We start from the raw sequence: 17,717 nt of genomic DNA, 5'->3' as shown, positions 1-17,717 counted from the left end.
GGCAGAGAGGCAAGGAAGTCCCCGGTATCAGCAAGTAGCTGTGGGATATGCCAAATGTTGCAACACTGGGCACAACTGGAATTCATGTGTGGCTGGTGGGAGCATTACATTGGTTCAGTCACTTTGGTGAAAACTGGCAACATCTACTAAGCAGAACATCCAGCCTGTAACGTGGCTGTGCCCCTGATCTGTTTATACCTGACAGACATACACGCTCACTAACAGGCTTGTACTGGAACCACCCAGATGGCCATCCGCAGCGGTGATAACCTGCGTGGTGGACGTGATAGAACAAGGCTCACGTCATGTGCATGTTGTGTTACATAGCCGGGCAGGGTGGGGCGGTGGGGTCGGAGGTGGGGGGTGGCTAGGTAGCAAATGGGAATAACAGGTCAATCTGCTGACCTTAAAATAAAGAGATTATCCTGTATTGTTAGGATGGGCCAACTGTATCACCAGGTTCTTTAAACAGGAAGAGGGAAACAGAGGAGTCTGAACCAGAGGTGATAGTATTAGACTGAACTGGTCATTCCTGGCTTTGTAGATGGAAGTGGCCGTGAGCCCAGGAATGTGGGTGGCCGCTGGAAGCTGGAAAAGGTGAGGCAACATTCTTTCCTAGAGCCTTGAGAAGGAACACAGCCCTGCTGATACCCGGATTTTAGCCCAGTGAGACCCATTTCTGACCTCTGACCTCCAGAACTGTAAGATAACAAATTTGTATCGTTTTAGGCCACCAAATTTGTGGTACTTTGTTACAGCAGGAATGGGAAACTAATACAGGAAATATTCAAGCAGTGGAATACTACACAGCAAGGAGAACAATGATTGGCAATTACATGTACCCGTGTGCCTGAGAACACACTGTATGATTTCATTTACGTGAGTACAAGAATGGGCAAAATGAATGTATACTTTAGAAGATACGAGAGAGGTTACTCTGGGCTGAGGGTGGCCTGCGGGTGCTAGTGAGATGGCAGTGGGCGTGAGGCACTTGGGACGTGTGGTTATGCAGGTGTGTTCGGGTTGTGAAGATTCACTGAGCCATACTCTTAGAATATTTGTACTTTCCTCTATGTGTATTATGCTTTGATAGAAAGTATGTATGCATATGTGTGTATTTTGAGGGGCATAAAGGGAATTGCTTTTTATTTTTATTTTTTTGATTTTTATAAAAGATTTATTTATTTGAGAGAAAGAGAGCATGTGTGCCAGTTGGGGGCTGCAAAGGTAGAGGGAGAGAGAGGACCCAAACTGACTTGGCGCTGAGCACAGAGCCTAATGCAGGGCTTGATTTCACAACACTGAGATCAGGTCCGGAGTGGAAACTGAGTTGGGCACTTAACCTACTGTACCACCCAGGTGCCCCAGGGGACTGATTTTTTTTTTTTTAAGATTTTATTTATTTATTTGACAGAGAGAGATCACAAGTAGGCAGAGAGGCAGGTAGAGGGGGAGGGGAGGCAGACTCCCTGCTGAGCAGAGAGCCTGATGCGGGCCTCAATCCCAAGACCCTGAGATCACGACCTGAGCCAAAGGCAATGGCCTAACCCACTGAGCCACCCCGTCGCCCCAGGGATTGCTTTTTAACTGGGTACTAATTATTTAAGTGTTTGGCTCTTGGCCAAAAGTCAGGAGAGAGAGGGGGTGGTCCAGAGAGAAGATGGAAAGATGGGGGCAGGGGAGGCCCAGGGACCCTTCCTAGAGGTCGTGCTTAGGCAGAATATGCAGTGTTGGGGACTTGGGTGCTGGGGAGCAGAAGGGGACATCTTGGGTCCCCAGAGTTGAGTCATTCCATATATATTTCCTGAACTGGTGATGTTTCATGGGGAGTTCTCAGGGGTAACAGAGTCATGGGTAGGGTTAATGAATAGGGGTGCTAAATGGCCCAGGAAGTTATTACTGACAAAAGTGTGCAGTTTAGATGAGAGGCAAAGGGGACATGCAGCTCTGGGGAATGGACAGGTTGGGTCTGTGTGTGTTCTGAGAGAGCCAGACTACACTTAAGGCATTGTTTCCCCCCCAAATAACATTTAGGTGGTACTTTGGATGAACCGCTCGAATTTTTAATAGTGTTTATTTCAATGCATAACAAAACTATAATTCACATATTATCCAAATTTATAGATTGTTTAGGACCAGGGTAAGGTGTATGTTTGAATTAGTGTCAAATTTAAAAATGTTGAGCAAGAAATAAGAAAGTGGTCTGCTTCTGTGATAAATATATTGAAGGTTTGCTAATGACAGGTTTGCTCAACATTACTGTAGGTGAAGTGGGCGAGGGGAAGAGTGTAAGATGGTTTTAGGTGCTGGGAGAGTTTCTCCATAATAGGAGAGGGGGGTCACTGGATGGAGGGGGTGGCCGAGGAGAAGGTGGGACCTAACCTCAGGAATCTGAGGAATAGGACTGGTTTGGGAGGGGGTTCTTTGTAGAGCAGCGGTTCTCAAACTTTGTGTTTCAGAGTCACCTGAAGGATATGTAACAACATTGCTGGGCCCACGCCCTGGCATTTCCGAGTCAGTTGGTCTGAGGCTTGGTGAGTTGCTTTTCTAACAGGTTCCCAGGTGATGCTAATATTTTTGGTCTAGGGACCACCCTGAGAACTGCTAATGGAGAGGTGGCAGTGGGTGAGAAATTTGGGACCAGTCATGGGTGTGGAATATGGGGGCTGGAGAGGCAGGGGGCAGCTGTATGGGAGGGGACAAGCAGGTGTATGGACGTGGCAGCCAGGCAGAGGCAGATTCAGCCTGGCCTGGTGGAGTGGGGAGCGAGTTGGTGCGGTGCCCAGGAGGGCTACTGCTGGAGCTGGTCCCCAGCCATGGCACCCACAGCTTAGTGAGAGCATGGGACGAGGGAAGTAAGGCAAGAGCCTCTGACAGTACCTGGGGAGACCGCCTGCTCTAGTTCTCCCATTTTGATCAGCTCTGAGAGGAAGGGAACCACCTTCTGAGCACCTACTGCATCTCAGGAATTTTATACGCCTTATCACATTTAATCATCACAATTCCATGATAAAGGTATCATTAATCCATTTTAAGAATGAGGAAAGCAAGGCCCTGAGAAGTGAAGGAACTTGCTCACTGTTATCTAGGCAAAGCTGTGATACAGTCAGCCCTGGGGCTGACTAACTAAGTCCCCTGGTTGTTTCCCACTCCCACCAAAATACTATCATTTCCACGGCAATCCGTTTTGTTCTTTCTTTCCTATGAAGTGTGTGTACCTGTAATCACCACCTCTACCACTAGATGGCGCAGGTGACCTTCCCCCAGTTAATGCATCTGGCCTTAGAGGTTGGGTGGGCAGGGACCTCTCTTAAATCTCCCAGTCTTTATTTGTTTATATTTTAGTCAGAAGTGAGCTTGAAAGATTGCAAACCATTATGAACGTACTCTAGAAATAAACATCTGCCGGGGGGATCTGTGTATGTTTGGGGCCAGTTATATAACTGGGATTTCTCTACAATGATAACCATGTAAATTGCCGTGTTCATTAAAAGACAGGGAGTAAAAAATGTGTTTATTTATAAATAAGTTATATATATATATTATGTATGTATATATATATTTTATATATAATACAAAATATATATACATATATGTAAAATTTATAAAACTACAATTTACTACTAACAGTAGCAACTGTTTAGAATTTAGGCAAACAAAAGGATTTTTTGGGTGAGGAGTATTCTTTCACTGATACTCTTTAGAATTGCAGGTATTTGGTGATAATAAAAAGCAGACCAACTCCTAGTTCATTATTAAAAACAAAAAAACTCTCCATAAACAACTGATTCCTTCGTTGCCTGCACCCAAGGGGAACCAATCTGACCATCCCACGCTTGGTACCACTGGTACCTGCTGTCCTGGGGCTTTCATTGTTTGTTTTTAAAGATTTATTTGTTTATTTTAGAGGGGGGAAGTACAGAGGGAGAGGGAGAGAGAGAATCTTAGGCTCCCTGCTGAGCACGGAGCCTGCGGTGGAGCTTGATCTCATGATCACGACCTGAGCCGAAATCAAGAGTCAACTCTTAACTGAGTGAGCCACCCGGGCGCCCCTTACTCTAAGAATGGGGAAATCGGGGCGCCTGGGTGGCTCAGTGGGTTAAGCCGCTGCCTTCGGCTCAGGTCATGATCTCAGAGTCCTGGGATCGAGCCCCGCATGGGGCTCTCTGCTCAGCAGGGAGCCTGCTTCCTCCTCTCTCTCTGCCTGCCTCTCTGCCTGCTTGTGATCTCTCTGTCAAATTAAAAAAAAAAAAATCTTAAAAAAAAAAAAAGAATGGGGAAATGGAGGCTGACAAGGCAATGTGCCTCTCTCCACATCAGAGGAGTGCAGATAGCTGGTCTAGAACTAGAAGTCAAGCACTCCAACTCCCTGTCCAGGGCTCTTTCCATCATGTCATTCCATCTGAGAAGCGGTGGCAGCTGCAGCCATCTTGTTTCTCTGTGTCTGTGTACAAAAACCCTGAGCCTCACACTATGGCCAAGAGCCCAGCCCCTGCTGTGCCATTTATAGAATAAGCCTAGGGCTGGGCCAATGGCGCAGGGAGACACTCAGAAAATCATTGTATGAATGAGGAAAGGAAGGAAAGAAATGCCCTCCAGACACTTTAGAAGCTCATCCTTCCTGAAGGTGACAGGGACCCATCAGCTATCCATCTGGTGGCAGACTGATCACATTGGACCCCTTCCATCATGGAAGGCATGGGTTTGGTCATCACTGCAATAAACACTTATTCTGGATGTGGATTTCCACCCTTTCCTGAAATGCTTCCACCAGCTCAACCATCTGTGTGCTCACAGAATCCCATTCACTGTCCTGGTATTCTACATGATGTTGCTTCTGACCAGGGGCGTCTCCTCCCAGAGCAGTGTAAGGGGAACAATAGATTTGTGCTCACAGGAGTTCACTAGTCTTGCCACATGCCCTGTAACCTGGAAGCAGTTGGCCTGATGGATCGTGGGATGATCCTCTAAAGGCTTAGTTATGGGACCAGTTGTCCTGAAAGGTTGAGTTCTGATGTAAGGGATGCACACTCTATGCTTTGAATCTGTGACTGTCTCCCATAGCTGTCAAGGGGTGGGAAGGGGAGGGCTATTCCTTATCCTCTAATTTACCCTCAGTCAAGGTCAGTTAAGCTAGTCAAGTTACCTTGAGGCAAGTCGCTCCTCTAACTTACCTGCAGAAACTTGCAGCTTGGCTGGTTTGAAGGCCTTAATTGTGATGGAGGTATGCTTCCATCAGGGGACACAACAATGAGTCCCTTGAACTGAGACCGCCATCCAGCCATGCTGGGCTACTTGTGCCTCTGAACCAAAGGAAGTTGGGTTGCTGCTACAAAGTGGGGGCAAAAGAGCTAATCTGCAACTTTAGGGTACCTCTGAGTACAGCTGACCCTTGAATAACGTGGGGGCTGGGGTGCTACCCCACACCCCCACATACACAGTAGAAAATCTCTGTACATAATACAAAGTTTAAAAATGAAGTCCTCTTTGACCCAGCATTTCAACTGTGGTGATGTCAGTCTAGTCCCCGACATATCACCCTAGCCTTGCTTGTCATTCTTACCCCCTCCCAGTCCAGAGGGCTCATGCCCTGTTTGAGTTCCTTGTAACAGCTCAGCGCTCCCCCAGGTCCTCTGTGTCAGGAGTGCCTTCTTTTTTTTTTTGTCAGAGAGAGAGGGAGAGAGAGCGAGCACAGGCAGACAGAATGGCAGGCAGAGGCAGAGGGAGAAGCAGGCTCCTGCTGAGCAAGGAGCCCGATGCGGGACTCCATCCCAGGACGCTGGGATCATGACCTGAGCCGAAGGCAGCTGCTTAACCAACTGAGCCACCCAGGCGTCCCTCAGGAGTGCCTTCTAACATGATCTGTGGGGCTCTTCCCACTTTCTCCTCCAGCCTATCTGCACATTCTCTGGCCATCTGCTACCCAGACTTTTGGATCCCAGAGCTTGCAGATGCCCTCTGGCCTCAGGACTTGTCTGTCCCACAATCAGGACTTGTCCCACCCCCAGACCCCACCCAGAGGGACCTATGTGTCATCCCATGGCAGATTGAACATCATCTCACGGAAGCCTTGGGCTCCCAGCATCCTACATGGTTCTTTCATAGCTCTTGCTACTTTTGGTAATTATAATCTCTGGCGATTCTTTGTTTTTCACTGATGTCTGCCGCCCCTACTAGATCATGGTCTTCCTGAGGGCAGGGACGTTCTGTATGACTTACTGTCGCATCCCAGAGCCAGCACCGAGGCTGGCACATAGGAAGCATTCATTATTCAATGGACAGATTCATATAAGAGGGAGGCATGTGCTGGAAACATCTTGGATGAGAGAAGTGTATGATGTTCTGGGAAAACCCCTCCTGGTTTCCTGAGAACACACAGTTGGAAATGTTAGGGGGACCAGATCACAGGGGGACTTAATCTCCCACATTAAGGGGGATGATTCAGATTGTTCAGATCCAGAGAACCACGGAAGGTGGCAAATGGAGGAGTGATGTGTGTGCCAGTCAACCCCTTTGGCTGTCTCCATGGTTGCAGAAGGAGAGCTGGGGGCCGGGAGGTCAGATGGGCTGGCACCACCATCCTGATTAGGGTCCTGGATATAGGAATAGCATTAGCATTTGTGGCAATTAATCTAACCTAGCAGCTCTTCATTCTTCTTCCCTGAAAAAAGAGTATGTCTGTACGAGAGAGAGGTGGCAGTGGAACCCCAGAGGGGCCTGAGTGTGTTCCTTTGATCACAAAGAGATTTTCGCAAATGGTCCCTCCAGAGGCAGTCACCGGGACATGATTAGACAGCCCTGAGGCTTGGAACAGGGGCAGGGCCCTTGTCCCTATGGCCAGGAGCTGTGGGGACAGCAGAGCCTGGCAATAGTGAATGGAAAGTTGGCTTGTTAAGCAGTAAATCTCTCTCCAGCAACTCCTTCATTTAGGGTTTGACACCGAGCCAGCGGAAGGAGCCTGGGAGACCCTGGAGCCTGAGAAGCCCCTGGAGCCTCAGCCAGAGCCAGGAAGGGGCTGCCGAGAGCTGGGTGTGTGCCATCCACCAGGAGCAGGCTGCCCTGGGACCTGTTGTGCTCGTGCTGTCCCAGTGCATGCGTCACACTTGCGCTCCAGCCCCTAGGAGGCTTGTAATTGGTTACAGCGATGGAGAGCGGGGCCACCAGGTTACCTAGCTCTTTTCCTCACAGTAAGTCACTGGGCGGGAGATGACAGGAAAGAGGCCAAGTGAAAACCTCGGTAATAGCTACCCTAGACTTGAATGCTTACTCCATGCCCGGAGTCAGTCTTTCTAAGGCTACGCATTCAATCTGAGCTCAGTTCTTTTCTTTCTCTCCCAGTGTGCTCTGTGTTTGTCCTTTAGAACACTTAGCAGAGTTAAAACAGAGATATAATTTCCTGTGTTTGTTGATTTAATATCTGTCTTTCCTGCTAGACTATAAACTCCATGAGGGCAGGGATTGGGTCCCACAAGGGTAGGGATTGGGCCCCAGCACCTCCCATGCCACCTGATTGGTAACTGGCATGCACGAGGTGTTTGCTGGACACATGAATGACCTTCCTGGCAGAGCAAGTGCTGCTACTCTGCTTAGTTCAGGACAGGTAAACTGAGGCATAGAGAGGTTGGAGGGGCCAAGCCACGGAACCCAAAGGTGGCACTCAGGATCCAGACTTACAGTGAAGGTGTGGGGCCCAAGTTTGGAGTTGATAAAACTCAAACCGGGGAAAGGGAGGCCCCTGTCCTTTTTGGCCCTTGGCCATTGGCATGTGAGACCAAGTCTACTGGTGGTCATGATTCCAGTCTAGCAGGGAGCTGGTCTGAAGGCATGGTGTCAGAGAGAAGCAAAGACGAGAGGGAATGGTCTGAGTTCCTGGATCCAGCCATCCCTTTGCCCTGTCTGCAGGTGGGAACGGAGCCCGTACATGTCTCTAGAGCTTAGGCTGGCTGACTCCCACCCGTCATACTTGTAATGGAGAATTCCAACCAACATGGCAGTTAAACTCAGCTGCTCCACTGGTGTGGCGGCAAGAGAGCCAACCACCTGGGCTTTGGTTCCAAGTGCACCTGCACTGGCCCTCGGTATGTGACAAAGCAAGTTGTCTTCCACCTCTGGGTCTCAGTTTCTTCAGCTGTGCAATGGGCATGATTGATTTCAGCTCTCCGGCAGGAGTGGGAAGCGCTGAGAGAGGAACTCTCAGTGCCTGCCATCCCGCAATTGCTCAGGAAGCGCTCTAGGTGGCTTTTGGCTGCAAGGGACAGAAGACTCATGGGAGAGTAGCTTAAACCATGAAGGCTTTTAATCACCATGTGATAGACCAGGGGCTGGGCAGTCCCAGGGCAGTGGATTCAGAAGCTCAGCAGAGTCGTGAGGGGTCTAGGCTCTTCCTGTCTTTCAGCCTGCCACTCTCGGAGCGTTGTCCACTTCCCTCAGGGTCTCGAGGTGGCCAGCCAGCTGCAGGCATCACCTGGTGTAGGCCTGAGGAGGAAGTGTTTCTGTTTATCTCTCCTTGTACGAGCGAGGAGACTTTCCTAGCAGTTCCTCAGTGGACTCCCCCTCAAGTTCTGTGGGCTGAAACTGTCATATGCCCTTTGTTAAACCAGCAGCTATGAGAGGAATAGAGTAACCCCACCCCAGGGATCTGGGGCAGGGGACTGAACACCGTTGGTTTTGTTAGCGAGGAGGAAGGGGAGAATGGCTGTTGACTGCGTCTGCCATGTTTGTCCACTGAGACGCCCCAACCGTCTTCCACAGTGCCCGGCCGTAGTAGGTGCTCAGTAAGGACTCACTGAGCAAGTGACTGTGAGCGGGCTGCTCCAGCTGTCAGAGCAGAGCAGGAGCACGAGGTTCTGCCATGGAGCAAGGTTCCTCAGATGACTGTGGCTCCGTGTCTTTCCTCCTGCCTTTGGGGAGGTACCCGAACTCACTGGCTTGCCACGGATGGGGGTGGGGCCTGCAGGGGAGGTTTTGGCTCAGTAGGGCCAGAGGGGCCAGGCTTCCACAGCTGCCTCAGTTCAAGGAAACAATCTAGGTCCACCTACTTTGGTCTGGAGGCTCCGAGGGGCAGGCCAGGCGGGTGGAAAGGAGGAAGCAGGTGAAGGGAGGGGCTGTGGCTCCTCCAGGGAAGGCCCTAAGGGCTGCAGAGGTGGCACAGAGGTGGCTGCTTGGGCCACAGCATGTGAATGGGGGAAACATGCTCCTTTTTTACTCCAGTATTTAGCTCATTCCATGTATCTTCACCAAGCACCTGCAATGTCCCAGCATGTGCTGAAAGCTGGTGAGTACTCAAAGGTCAGTAACACCAGCATGGCGCCTATCCTCCTGGAACTGCTAGTTTAGTGGGAGAGGCAGATCCTAGTAAAACAACCAAAGGGGGGAGTTTAAATGGTGGCCATAGTAGTGACAAGGTGAGCGGCATGAGCCCCCAGGGGGAGATGGCAGGGAGAGGAAGACAGGAGAATGACTTTGTGATGTGCTCAAAAGGTAAGGTCATGGAGACAGGTCAGCAGTGAGGTGAGAAAAGGGAAAGAGGAAAGTATGGGGCGCCCCTCAGGTTTCTGGCTCATCGAATTGGATAGATATGGCTGCTATTCAGAGAGATGGAAAACACTGGAAGAGAATCAGGCTGGAGGAGAGGAGCAGGGGGAGCTCAAGAATTGGGCTTTCAGTCCTGTTGAGTTTGAGCTATGTGCTCAGCCAGGCAGCTGGATGAATAGGTCTGGAAGCAGCTAGACTTCTCCAGCTCTCCCATCCCCAGGACATGGGGAAGTTCTGTAGATGGGTAGATTCCCCTCTTCCCAGTTTTTCATCTCTGGCCCTTGTGAGCCTGAGGCTTGGTCTTTAAGTGAAGTAAGGACAGGCACTGAGCACTTACCCAGAGCCAGGCTCTCTTTTTTAAAGACTTGACATATTTCAGCTTATCGAGGTCCTGTACCAACCCCAAAGAATAAACACTGTTGTAACTGCCCACTTCACCTACGGGGAAACAGAGGCCCAGAGATCCTATGTAGCCTGTTGTGTGAGGTCAGGGGGCAGAGCCCAGATCTGGACCCTGCATTCTTACCCGCTGCGCCACCGTACCATTTGTGTGAGCTTCAGGGACCCCATGTTGGGTCGCTCCTCACCACAGACTGACAGGAAGCTGTTCCAATCCTGACGCTGTGACGGCACATTATGGTGGCACTAAGATGTTAGTGGAATTCACATTAGAGAATTTGGGAACCAGAAAATGGAATTTGACAGCTGACAACAGAGGCGTCTGAGTCTTAAAACTTTGTGCTCCTCTGGGGGAGACCCTGGTTGTCGTGGTGCTGAGTCCTTTCCCTGTGACCTGGCAGAGCTCAGCTGTTTAAGCTCTGTGAGCAAGTCCCCAGGGGCAGAGGCAGGTGGTACACAGGACCAGAGACTCAGATACAGGGAGGAGACCGGGTACACATGGGGCTGTCACAAGTGTTCAGCAAGGGGGAGCTGAGAAAGAGCTGGTAGGCCTGGCTTCAGGTGGCCTCGCTCCCAAATCCTCCTCTGTTAATTCAGGTGAAGTGGTTGTCTTACTGGAGTATGTTGGTTGACAGGATTGTAGCAGGCTTCTTTCTTCACGGGTTTTTTTTTTTTTAAAAAACCCCTTTACTTTTAAATTATACTTGAAACAGATATAGAAAACCACAGAGGACAGAGGCAGAGTGAAATTGTATAAGGGGACCATTCTGGTAAATCAGCACCTAGATCAAGAAGTGGGCCCGCGGCAGCTTCTCTGTGCTCTGTCCCAAAGGCACATCTTTCCTCTCCCCAAAAAGTGGCTCCCCATCCCAACTTTTATGCTGATCATTGCCTTGCAGTTCTCTATAACTTCACCACCCAAGAGCACCTTCTTAAACTCTACCATTTAGTTTTACCTGCTTTTGCAAATTAGTAGTAAAAATTGTAGCTAAAAAACACACAGCCTAAAATTCACCATCTTAACCACTTCAAGCGTGCAAGCGCGCAGTTCCGTGGTGCTGAGTTCGCTCACGTTGTGCGATCATCACCAGCGTCCCTCTCCGGAACTTCATCTCGCCAAACTAGAACTCTGCACCCGTTGAACGACTCTCTATCCCCTCTTCCTTCCCCTCCCCACCGAGAACCTCCATTCTACATTCTACTATGAATTTGATTACCTCACATAAGTGGAATCACACAGTGTTTGTCTTCTTGTGACTGGCTTTTTTCACTCAGCATTAATGTCCTCAGGGTTCATCTATATTGCTGCATGTGACAGGATTTCCTTCCTTTTTCAGGCTGCATCACAGGCCGTTGTATGTATGTACCACATTTTGTTTATCCGTTCATCTGTGTGAAGGATAGTTGAGTAGCTCCTACCTCTTGGCCATTGTGAATGAGGCTGCTGTGAACACGGGTGTATACTTACCTACTTTTTTTTTTTTTTTAAGATTTTATTTATTTATTTGTCAGAGAGAGAGAGCTTACAAGTAGGCAGAGAGGCAGGCAGAGACAGAGGGAGAAGCAGGTTCCCTGCCGAGCAAGGAACCCGATATGGGACTCGATCCCAGGACCCTGGGACCATGACCTGAGCCGAAGGCAGCCGCTTAACCAACTGAGCCACCCAGGTGTCCCTACTTACCTACTTTTTTATTTGATATGTCTTCAAAGTCTCTTTTAACCCCAAGATTCTCCCATCATACCTTCCCCCCTCTTTTTTTTTTTTTTTTTAAGATTTTATTTATTTGACAGACATAGATCACAAGTAGGCAGAGAGGCAGGCAGAGAGAGAGGAGGAGGCAGGCTTCCTGCTGAGCAGAGAGCTGGATGCAGGGCTCGATCCCAGGACCCTGGGATCATGACCTGAGCCAAAGGCAGAGGCTTTAACCCACTGAGCCAGCCAGGTGCCCCTTCCCCCACTCTTTTAATTATATGGTGAAGATCCCAGGGCATTGGACCAGTTGGCCTTCCCTAGTCTGGATTTCGCTGACTGTATACTGGTGATGCATGAAGTTCAGCATCTGTATTTCCAATCAGTGGGTAGTAGGATACAGAGGCCTGATCAATTCAGGTTGTGATTTTTTGGCAACTATAGGTGGCGTGTTCTTCCATCAAAAGGTGCTCATAGGGATGCCTGGGTGGCTCAGTGGGTTAAGCGGCTGCCTTCGGCTCAGGTCATGATCTCAGCATCCTGGGATCGAGTCCCACATCGGGCTCCTTGCTCTGCAGGGAGGCTGCTTCTCCCTCTGCCTCTACCTGCCTGTCACTCTGTCACCCCTCCCTCTGTCACTTTGCCTGCCTGTACTCACTCTATCTCTCTGACAAATAAATAAATAAGATATTTTTTTTAAAAAAAGGTGCTCAAAATGTGCTGTCATTTTATGTGTGTGCACGTAAGGGGTGATGCTAACAGCAGCTGATATTCAATACTTGGGTACATTAATTTGTGGGCACAAAATACTGTTGTTCTAATTTGCTCATTTCTTTTTCATTAATTAGCTGCAGCAACGTTCTTAACAGTTAACCATAGGAGACAAACAGTACTGCAACCAATGTGATATTGGTTTGGTGTGTTTTAGATATTTGTCTTTTGGATAAAAGTTTGTTTGAAGAAAGGGTCCACTGCTTTAAAAACAAGGAATGAGAGAGATGATGGGTAATGTAAATTGATTGAATATGTCCATTTTCAGCCTTTTAAAATTCTACTAAATTGACAGAAAAAGGATATTTTGAAGGTGCAAGACAGAGAAAAGAGGGATAATAGCAACACAACTGTGGATCCACTGTAAGGGGTTCGTCATCCTCAGAGATTCTTGAGAAAAAGGTACATGAGAAGTCAATATTTTGAGACCTTTAATATGTGAAAATGTCTTTATTTTACCTTCACCTTGATTGATAGTTTGGCTGCGTATAGAATTCTAAGTTGGGAATCCTTTTCCTTCACAATTTGCCTTCTGTGCTCTAGTGTTGTTGCTGTCAAGAGAACTGAGACCATTCTCATCCCTAGCTCTTTGTAGGGGATGTTTTTTTTTTTTTTTGGGGGGGGGGGATGTTGTTTTTACTATTTCTGGAAGCTTGTGGGATCTTCTTTGTGTTCTCAGGATGCTGAGATGTTACAAGTGGCTTATCTTGGTGTCGATTTGTTTTCATACATTGTGGAGATAAGTTCCAAAAAGACCAGTCGTAAGAGGTAAATTTGGTAGCTCTCAGGAGGGGAAATGATGGTGGTGGTGGTAGGGGGTGGGGACACCTGCCATTTTCAAAACCAATCTTACAGGATGATTTGGCCATTTTGGTGCGTGTACCACTTTGATGTAAAAATAAAAACTTAAAAGAGAAGACAAAGAAGGAGCATGGGCTTTGGAGGAAGACAGACCTGGGTATGAATCCTGAATCCCTTACTTGCCTAAGAGGGTATTTGTGGGTCATACATCTTTGCTTCTGAGCCTCAGTTTTCTTACTTAAAATGGGGTGGAGATTCCCACTCTGTCCAGATCACATGGTTGTTTGATGGAGGATAGAGGGGATTTTGGGAATCGTGAGACGTGAAACCACAGGAAGTTAGCATCCCTGATAAGATCTGACAAGGAGGCTATATTTCCAGCTGCTAGAAGTCTTAGCACAAATCAAGAGGCTGTCATTTCCTGCAGTCCAGCCTTTTCTTCCCTCTTGTCCCTCTCTGTTCTCTGCTACTAGAGAAAAGCCAGTTTGTTCTACATAGTAGAATGCCGGCCCCCATCAAACTGTAGCCTTTGCCAGGTGCCGGTGTTACTTGTAGCTTTGAGTCATCACCTCGGGATAGTTGTGGTCCCTCCTGCTCTCATTCTCCAGCTTCCCAGCCTGCTGTTCTGAAGCCATTTCCTCCTGGGAACTGCACCTCGGAGTGGTTGCCACAAGTCAGCGAGTAGAAGCCAGGCTTCTTCAAAGCATGGTCAAACGAATCAAAGATGATGACCTATCTTAATTAAGGTGCCCGTGTGTGCACACCAGGAGATGGTAGTAGTTTCTGAGTCAGCACAATCTGGCCAGAATGCTGGACTGAGAACGGTTCTGAACTGAGCTCAGCGAGGAGTATGGTGGTTAATCAGTATCCCCAGGGAGGGGATAAGGGCAGCCGGCCAACCATGTACTTATCATCCCTGATAAAAACATCTTTTTCCTTTTTTCTTGGGGCATAACCTCCACAAAGTACATTAAATTTAAGTGCACCACTTGGTGTCTTTTTACACACACACATGTTATTACATCTAGATCAAAATAGAGTATTTCCAGTAGCCTGGAAGAATTTGCCACTCCTCCCTCAGAAGCAACCATGATTTTAACCTCTATCACCATAGATTACTTTTGCTTGTGTTTTACTTCTTATAAACTGAATTAAACAAAAAAAATTAAACAGTGTTCTAGTGTCAAGCTTTCTTTCGGCATAATGCCTGTGTGATTTATTAATGTTCTTACTCATTATTCCACTGTATGGACACACCACAGTTTATCCATTTCCCCATTGATGATGAGCACTGGAATCCTCTCCAAGTCTGGGCTATTATGAATGAGGCGGCTGCAACTATTCTTCTATGTGCCTTCTGGTTGACCAACCCCCTCATTTCTCTTGGGTATTGTTCTGGACTGAGTGTTTCTCTCCCCCCAAATTCCTGTATTGAAGCCCCAACCCCTGATGCGATGGTATAAGGAGGTGGAACCTTTGGGAGGTGATTAGGTTAAGATGAAGACCCGACAGGGAGTCCCATGATGGGATTAGTGTCTCTACAAGAAGAGGAAGAAGCTCCAGACCTTCCTCTCTTGCTGTGTGAGGATAGAGCAAGATGGCAGCTGTCTGCCAGCCAGGAAAAGGGACCTGCGCATGCAGGCACCTTGGTTTTGGACTTCCCAGCCTCCAAAACGATGAAAAATAAATGTCTGTTGTTCAAGCCACCCACTCTACCCAGTCCGTGATATTTTATCATAGCAGCCAGAGCTAAGACATTACTTTACCTCTATCGGTATCTCTATCTGTAGTTCTATCTATTTCTATAGATATATCTATATCTATAATTCTACCTAGAAGAGAACTAGCTGGTTCATAGGTGGGTGAATGTTTAGCTGGATTTCTACTCACAAAGCACTGAATTGCATCAGATGTGAACCCAGCCTCTGTGCACATCAGACGTGGTGCTGGGCTCTCAGTCCATGTGGAGCTATTGAACTCTGACTCTGAGATTGGACATCAATTTCGCATAAGACTTAAAAGCAAACACTTAATAACCAGGCAGCTCCTTTTCTAAACTTTCACTATTTTAATATTTTTATAATATTTCATATTTTCAATCACATGATTAAACTTTGGTTTTCTGCAGGCTTGAATAAATCTGGAATTACCTCTAATTCTTTCTTGATTTTTCAGGGGCTTGTCTAGGTTTGTTTTGCCAGATGTCAAATCTTTAGCTCTCTCTCTCTTTTTTTTTTTTTTAAAGATTTTATTTATTCATTTTACAGACAGAGATCACAAGTAGGCAGAGAGGCAGGCAGAGAGAGAGGAGGAAGCAGGCTCCCTGGTGAGCAGAGAGCCCGACGTGGGGCTCGATCCCAGGACCCTGGGACCATGACCCGAGCCGAAGGCAGCGGCTTTAACCCACTGAGCCACCCAGGCGCCCCTCTTTTTTTTTATATAAAGATTTTTATTTGTTTATTTCACAGACAGATCACAAGTAGGCAGAGAGGCAGGCAGAGAGAGAGAGAGAGAGAGGAGGAGGCAGGCTCCTTGCTGAGCAGAGAGCCCGATGCGGGACTTGATCCTAGAACCCTGGAATCATGACCCGAGCCGAAGGCACAGGGTTTAACCACTGAGCCACCCAGGCATCCAATCTTTAGCTCTCTTGAGTTGTTGTCCTAGAGTAGATCTTGCCCATATCTGCTGGAAAAAGCCTGGGGATACTTCCCCCGTCCACTGATCCGTTCTCTATGCCTGGAAATTATGATTTTCTTTGCATCCAGAAGGCAGAAGTTTCTCTAAAAAAATGACCTCTTTTTAACTTTAACTCTTTGCTTTTTGAACGATGAGCTGCTGTATATACCATTTATATTGAATGTTGATTACGTTTGCTCACTAAATACCTCTGGCTGTAGAAAATTCTTGACGTACAAACTTGTGTCTAATTTTAACAAAGATCACACTTCTCGTTTCAGCAACACAGAGGCTTGTTCATGGTGGATGCACAATAAATATTTATTGAACGAACTTAATGAAAATCATTTAAGAAAACATTACACGGAACTGTAACTGGAGGCTGTGGAAGGTTCCTCCCAGCTCGAAGTTTTTTTTTTTTTTTTAAGATTTTATTTTATTTATTTGACAGACAGAGTAGTAGACAGACAAAGTAGACAGAGAGGCAGGCAGAGAGAGAGGAAGGGAAGCAGGCTCCCTGCTTCACAGAGAGCCCGATGTGGGGCTCGATCCCAGGACCCTGGGATCATGACCTGAGCCAAAGGCAGAGGCTTTAACCCGCTGAGCCACCCAGGCGCCCCCAGCTCAAAGTTTTTAAGGCAAAGCCCTCAGGTGATTTCCTCACCCTAAGCCCCTGGCGTAGGCAGCTGGAGGAAGGGTAAGTAACTAATTTCCACAGCAGAATAGAGTGGAGATGCCTGGGCAGCAGTCCAGGGTCCCTGGTTGGGCCCATTTAGTCAGCCACTAGCTGCTTTGTCTCTGGACTGTCATTATCACAGGATTTCTAAATTTTGTCTTTCCTCAAGAATTGAGGACCTGTGTTTTCAGCTCCCATTCCAGTTCATTTTGGTTTCATAAACATTACTGAGAATCTGCTAGGTCCCAGGTAGTGGGCAAGGTGCTAGGCAGCACACATGAACAGTGCACAAGCTGATAGATAGCCAATAAGCTCTGTGACCATGGTTTAGTTATTTCTCCTGTAGGAGTTCTATTTCCTTATCTGTAAAATGGGCCTGAAGCGGGAGGATTGAAGTGTTTATCCCTGGAGAAGCACTGAGCTGTGCTATGCTGAGGTGCTATGCATCTGTCTTCACAGAGGGAAACTGAAGACGGGGTGGCCGGAGTCAGGACTGGTCACAGAGCTGGACCAGCTCGGTGCTTCCCTGAGGGTTCCCTGCCCTCAGCTCCTCGCAGATGGTGCCTGAAACCACCCAGAGGGCCTCTGCGCCGCGCCCATCACCATTTGTCCAGGGGCACTGTCCTGATTGATCGGAGAAAAGTGCGTGTTTTCTGTGTGTTGGGAACCACCACCCCCCCGCCCCCGCCATTAGCAGACACTGCCCACCCCAGGGGGCGGGTCCAGATGGCCCCACCCCGCCCGCCCACGTCCTCATGTTGCCACCCTGACCTGCCTCCCTCTCTCCGGGACACCCGCAGTAGCACCCCATCTGTGACCTGACAGAGCTTGCAGGAGCGAGTGTCTGCTAACCTGCTCAGGACGCTGGCTCCTGGGACGCTGCCCTGGCCACCCAGAGCCAGTTAGTGAACACTCATTGATGAGGAGAGATCCTGCAGGGACCCAGCCTGGCTTGGGAGAAGCCCCAAACAACCTAACAGTTGATTTTAAAAATTCCTTCTGCCCTGCCTGGAAACCCTCCAAGCCTCCTCCAGCTCCAGCCCCGCCCCATTCCCCAACTCAATTTAAAATTTTTATTTTTATTTATTTGACAGAAAGAGAGAGATCACAAGTAGGCAGAGAGGCAGGCAGAGAGAGAGAGGAGGAAGCAGGGTCCCCACTGAGCAGAGA

At 48.2% G+C, this 17,717-nt stretch overlaps 1 protein-coding gene across 1 annotated transcript in view; it reads left to right on the top strand.

The window, feature by feature from the left end:
• Nucleotides 1-11,493: 11,493 nt before the first annotated feature.
• SLIT1 (slit guidance ligand 1) overlaps nucleotides 11,494-17,717 on the top strand; it is a 185,377-nt gene continuing 179,153 nt past the window's right edge. Inside the window, exon 1 of the mRNA XM_047701989.1 lies at nucleotides 11,494-11,500. The gene's annotated coding sequence lies outside the window, so the exon portion shown is untranslated. The remainder of the gene's footprint in view (nucleotides 11,501-17,717) is intronic.

The sequence above is a fragment of the Lutra lutra genome, chromosome 14 (genome assembly GCF_902655055.1).
Source record: "Lutra lutra chromosome 14, mLutLut1.2, whole genome shotgun sequence".
Classification (NCBI taxonomy): domain Eukaryota; kingdom Metazoa; phylum Chordata; class Mammalia; order Carnivora; family Mustelidae; genus Lutra; species Lutra lutra.
The sequence above is the reverse complement of the archived record's forward strand: the minus strand, read 5'-3'. Positions and strand labels throughout refer to the sequence as shown.